Source organism: Nyctibius grandis, chromosome 4 (genome assembly GCF_013368605.1).
Source record: "Nyctibius grandis isolate bNycGra1 chromosome 4, bNycGra1.pri, whole genome shotgun sequence".
In the NCBI taxonomy this organism is placed as follows: Eukaryota; Metazoa; Chordata; class Aves; order Nyctibiiformes; family Nyctibiidae; genus Nyctibius; species Nyctibius grandis.
In genome coordinates this window covers 101,603,910-101,609,909 of record NC_090661.1, presented here as the reverse complement: position 1 = coordinate 101,609,909, position 6,000 = coordinate 101,603,910, and the positions used below count along the sequence as shown (strand labels likewise).

The 6,000-nt window shown below is 50.1% G+C and overlaps 1 protein-coding gene across 1 annotated transcript in view; it reads left to right on the top strand.

The window, feature by feature from the left end:
- The first annotated feature begins 238 nt into the window (after window positions 1-238).
- The window catches only part of CTBP2 (C-terminal binding protein 2), a 141,780-nt gene continuing 136,018 nt past the window's right edge, over window positions 239-6,000 (top strand). Inside the window, exon 1 of the mRNA XM_068400168.1 lies at window positions 239-388. The gene's annotated coding sequence lies outside the window, so the exon portion shown is untranslated. The remainder of the gene's footprint in view (window positions 389-6,000) is intronic.

Genomic DNA, 6,000 nt, shown 5'->3' with positions numbered 1-6,000 from the left:
TCTGGCTTAAAAAAAAAAAAAAAAAAGAGGAAGAAAAAAAAAAAAAAAAGAAGGGAAAAAAAAAATACCCATCGACCCTCCCCCTCAAGTTGCAATTAGCATCCTCCCCGCTGCTGCTGCGCTCCGCGGCGGGGCTCCGCTGGCCCCGTCCGCTCCCGGCGCGGCGGCGGGCGGAGCAGGAGAGCGGGGAGGGGTGGGGTGGGGGGGAAGGATTAAGTTTTTTTTTTTGTGTGTGTGAGTGTGTGTGTGCGAGCGGGTGGCGGTTTTTAAGGTGGATCTTCGGCAAGGCAGAGCCCGGCGGTGGTGGATGCGGGCAGGGATGCGGTGCTGAAGGAGCGCGGTGCGGCCGGGCCGCGCCGAGAGCCGGAGCCGCGGCGGCCGGGAGCAGGTAAGGGGCGGGGGGGGGGGATGTCGCGACATGAAGGACAAGGAAAAGCGAGGACATCTTTGCTTGCGAGCCCGCGATGAGGATGGAGGAAGAAAAAGGGTTGTGGTGGTGTAGGGGGGGTGATGGTGGTGGGAGGCGGCCGCGCAAGTTGCGCGGGCGCGGAGCGGCGGGGTGAAGTGGGAAATCTTTTGTTGTGCCGGGCCCCGCATTGTTTACTTAGTGCCGAGCGTCGCCGACAACATCTGCCGGTGGATTAACGGGGCGGCGGCGAGAGGAAAGTTTGGGCGAGGGGGAGCCCCGTTGCGCGGAGCGGTCGCCAGCTCCGCGTCCCCCGGCCACCGCGTCCGCGGCGGCCGGGGGACGCGGAGCAGGCGACCGCGGCGCGCTGTTGTTTTTTTTTTAAACAATTTTTTAATTATTATTTTGAATTTTTTTTAATTTTTAAATTTTTAATTATTTTTTTTTAATTTTATTTTGGCTAAATAACCGCACTCACTCGTCAGTCACTTAGTAATTCTCCGGCTTTAAACCCGCGGGGGTTACGCGGTGCCGGGTGTCCGCAGGGCGATAACGCGGGGCCGCACCTCCCTTCTTCCTGCCGCTCAATTCCTCAATATTTATATATTTTATTATCCCCCACCCCCCCCCGACTTAGAAATTTGAAATCCCCCGATATCCCTGGAAAGCAAAAGCGAAGGAGTGCGCGGATTTACGCGTGCTGCGTGAGGTTGTTCTTTTCACCAAAAAAAACCCCCATACCCCCCTACACCCCCCCCCCCCCCCAACTTGCTGGACTTGCAGAGGGGAAAGAATAGCCTTTTGTCCTGCCGAGGGACGTGCCCCCAAGGTAAATCCTGCCTGGGGCTTAGCGCCGGGGACTTGCCGGGTGCCCTGGCTCTGCCTGGCTCTGCTCGGGAGGAGGAGAAGTGGGAGATGGAGATCTCAAAAGTAGTAGAAGTAATTTCTTCTTTCACTTCGCCGCCGCCTTTGAATTGCTTGCGCTGAATGTACGGAGCTCTAATTGAAGTACTTTAATCATTCACACTTGATTAAGTATAGCGTGACCAGAGGAGAGGGATCCACGGGGCTCCCGAGAAGGCGAGGGATGGTATGACATTTTAATCCTGTGTTTTAAAAAACATTAGTGAAGCAGGAACAGCGATAGCCGGTGACGGTTAGGTATAATGGACCGTTGTTTTCATACAGATGGTGGCTTACCGACGGGAATGAAATTGCAGTTATTGCAGATATTTAGGAGGGGGGGGGAAAAAAGGCACGTACTTTTCGGTTTGTTTAAGCGGAGTGAAGAAAATAATGATAGACGAGATGCCTGGTGACAAAATGCTTTTGTTCCTGTTTCCATCAGTGCATAAGGGCGCCGACCTGCTTTAGCATTCTTTAGAGGACTCTTTACCAAGGAAAATTGAAGACGGGCTCATTATAGGAGAGTGTGTTCAGAATACGATGAGGTATTTATGAATTCAAAGGTGATTGTTGCATTGCAGACATTTCAATTACACGTCCTGTAGTAAAAAAAAATTATTTGTGGCGATGCGTTCTGTAATCTGTTACTACCATAAAGCTGATTTGTGCCGAGCTCCGGAGCTGGCCGAGGGAATGGGTTTGTCCACGGGGCTCGAATCTTAAACAAAGATTTGTATTCTTCGCCTCGCAAAACTTTCTGCTGCAGGGGCAGCCTGAGGTTCCCATAAAGGCGATTGTTTGGGAAACGTCAGCAGGCGTGCAGTAGTTTTCTGGAAAATCTGGCGTTGTAAATGCAGGGTGGTATTTTTAGACAGGAGCTTTTTATTTTTGGATGCGTTTGGGGAACCCACCTGTTAGTCATTAGCGGGGACAGAGGTTCGCTTTCTTCGTTAGCAAACCCGGGCACATCTGGGGGCTGATCTGAGCTGTGCCAGTCCTGGGCAATCCAATTATCTTTCCCTTTAAAAGTCATAACTAAGTTATTTCTAACGCTGAGTAGAAATTAAGATGGTTTAGTCAAAACGGTGAACTACTCCTTTGAAACACGGATTGCAGGGGTGTTTGACTTTCCATTTTTCCCCTAGAATTTCAGACTGAGACGCTTCCTTGGACACGAGTTTTGTTGTCAACTTTATAGCATACAAATAGTAGGTGTTGTTTTCTTGTGGTCAACTTCCTCTAGTGTTAAGGTAGTTTTCTTCCTAGCCCAGCCCAGTGGGGATCCCTGAGGTTCGGCCGGACGGGGCGGCTCCGGAGCGGGATGCCCTGCAGAGCTGCAGCCCCACTGCCCTCTTTGCTGGCAGCTCCCTCTTACCCCGACCCGCTTTTCGAGGGCAAAGTTGTGCCCTTTTCCACTCGTGCTTTTCCCAGGTGGAAAATGTTCAAAGGAATTTCCCCATAGCAAAAACTACAGCACAGACTGTCATCCCTAATGCTGTCGTTTCAGTACAGAGACTCGTCACTGGGGTCCAGTGATGATATTCCTCGTGTCAGGAAAAACATCGGCCTCAAAGTATGAGGTCCCAGGTGGGAGTTGGAAGTAGCGTACCGAAACCTTTGGCCAGGAAAGTTGATTTATCCATCAGGCTGGCTGCAGTTCAAATAAAACTTCACTTCAGCTGACTTGTAAGAAAATGTACTTTAATGAAAAAAGCCCTGAATCGGGGTTTGCCCAGCCTTTTGGAGAAGGTGGGTTAATTGTCACTGGTTTTTTGGTTCTGTTTCTTGGCCGTGGGAATTGTTCGCTTCCTCTTTAAGCAGGAGAAATGGAAAAGCTTCTCTAAACACGGCACTGGCAATTTGCAAGTGTTTTGTTAAACTCTGGTGGATGATGCTGTCTCATAAAATCTGATAGGTGTCATATTTACTCCTCACATCACATCTAGCAAGTATTCCTTTCTTTGCTTTATATTCTAGTTGCAGTAAGTTAAAGAACTGAAGAGTGGAGCTGCTGGTGAGGACCTCGTCAAACTGGTGTGGTTACACGTGCCCTAGAAATCTGGGATTTTTCAGAGCACAGGGACCCTTCGCCCCCAGCAGTTTCCCTCCCCCCAGATCTGTTGGCAGCTCCCCCCTTCAGAAAAACCAAATCACACCTTTTTGTACGTTTGGTTATTCCACAGAGCTTGGGAACAGCACCCAGAGCCAGTCTCCTGGCTCCTGGCCTTTGGACACAACAGAGAGTAAGGAAATGTGATGTGGATCTTAGTAATTTTTGTACTTATTGTCCTGCTCCAATAGGAATTACAATTTTGTCATAAGAAGGATAAAGCCCTGAAATATCTTTTATTTCCTCTGCACAGCCCACTTAACTCTTAAAATGAAAATTATTCTGGCGCTAAGGATATTTAGATTATCGGCTGTGACAGGAGGAATGGCGTCAGGGCTCGCAGGCGAGTGCGGCCTGCAGGAGGGAGCGCGGGGTGGAGGTTGGGGTGGAAGGACAGCAGCAAAGCCAGGGGACACGTTAATCCCCTTCTCCCGCTGGCAGCGGACACTGAAACTTGGAGGGGAGGTTTTGGCAAGTCCCCGCTGGTTTCGCTCTTGCCTGGGATAACACAAACATTTGAGCTGGGAGTCGGTGTTTCCTCCACCGCTGTGCGTGATGCTGGAGGACGTGGTTCCAAAATGCGCTTTGTCCCACCCACGTATGCCTGGGCCAACTCCCATTCCTTCTCCCCTGTCCCCGTGGTTCGTTTTTTTTGTTCCTCCTCCTTTGCCAGAGGAAATAAAATAAAGATAAGCTTTAGGTGAAAGGATGAAAAATGCCGTGACCGTCCTTTGCCCCAGCGAGGGCATGGAAACCAAACCTTCTCGTTCTGCCCTGCATGTCCTCTCATTCCACTCTGCCCTGTCGTGGTGGGGAGACCGGGATCTCCGACATTTCACAGAGTACCAGGAAGGCACCAGATCTGATCTGCTGTGAAGTCAGCAGGAGTTTTTGGTACCAGAGCACAGAAGAATCAGTTGTTATTTATTTCGCTCTACAACAACCGATGATGCTTTATGAGTGCGCACTCCCCTTCCTCGCACCTGGAGCCCTGGTGATTTCTTAAGACCCAGGAATTTTTTTCACGGCAATAAACGTCGAGTTTTTTCGTTATTTTTTGTTTCTCCTCTCTGAGGTGGTAATGCTGGCAGGGAGTCGTGTTTGGGAAAGATGGTGGTGAGAATGCTGAAGACTTCATGTTCGGAAAAGTGATACTGGGACTGTTGAGAAACAAATCCCATTTCATCGTGTTTATCTTCAAGGCAAGAGGGTCTGAGTCCAAATTTGCTCTGATCTCATCTAGATTTGATGCCCTACTGGAACTTTCTGTGTTGAGACAGCGAGATAATCCCTGCTGCACAGGCTTTGGGGTTTGCTTTGGTCAGTTGGGTTTGTTGTACGTGGTCTGGTGACGGGGGATCACTGTGGTGATGCATGGGAAGATCTTGGTGGTCCTCCTGGCAAAGTCGGTGGCTTTTTTTGGTCTGTAATGATTTGTTAGTGCCTGGGTTATATTAATTGTAACTTCCATGGGATTATTGAAAAAAGTGCAGCTGGAATAGTCAGAGGGGGAAAATACGGGACGGAACCGGAGTGACCTGATGGAGAGGTTTGCATCTGCACGTCTTGAAGGTCAGTGCTGGTGGGTCGGAGTTTGCTGTGGCTGACCTGAGGTCTGCCATTCCATGTCTGTGGTGCTGCAGAGGATGACCTGTAGTGGTGTGCATGTCCCTGCCTCCGTTCCCATTGGTGTCACATTTTTGGGTGGTTCACAGCCGTGTTGGGGTTTTTAGCCCATCCTGAAACTCCAGCCAGGAGCAGAGCCCGCTCTGGGGGGATGCTGGAGGCTCATCCCTGCTCGGCAGTTTTTCCGGGAGAGGACAACCCCCGGGATACCATCACCTTTCAGGGACCCCCCACTCCGCAGCTGATGGGGGCTGTGTGCACTGGCATTGCACGGTTATTTTGGATAATTCTACCTTGTTTTTCAAATACATGGTCTTCTGGGTGGATCAAGGTAGGCTTCTTGATAGGCATCCATAAAGCACCATCTGTTCTGGGACTTTACTGTAAAATGCAAATAAAAACTACGTTACTCAAATACATCAGTAGTAGATGTTAATTATTAATGACTTGCTCCTCCAACCTTCTCCGTCAGTAATTATTTCATGTATACTTTAAGCCTATGAGAACCAGTGGTCCTGCTGAAAGTAACTGCCCTGCTTCCTTCTGGGCTTCTGCCCATCCCTCTTGCCAGAAGCGGGTTTTCCATGGTTAAAGCGACCTGCTGGCTTGTTGAATTTTGGGCTCTGCTTCCCCAGGTCCTCTCCCTAATCCCCACCAGCAAGTCAGAGCAGCGTGAGATTAGGAAGGACCTTTGCCACCACGGTGGCCAAATGAAGGTTGACCGGATCACGCCCTCCTTCAGACCCAGGTGCAGAACGCTGCAGGGCACGTTGGCTGTGAGTTTTTTGCGGAGATGCTGGTAGGAGCCTCGCTGAAGGGATTTTTCACACGAGGACCGCCGCGGTTGCTCCCGTGTACGTTAACTTGGGTAATGTTGTCAAACACTCAGCCACTATTTCTTTGCAACAAGGCATACCAATTATTACTTAAACAGACCCCTGAAGCACAGCGC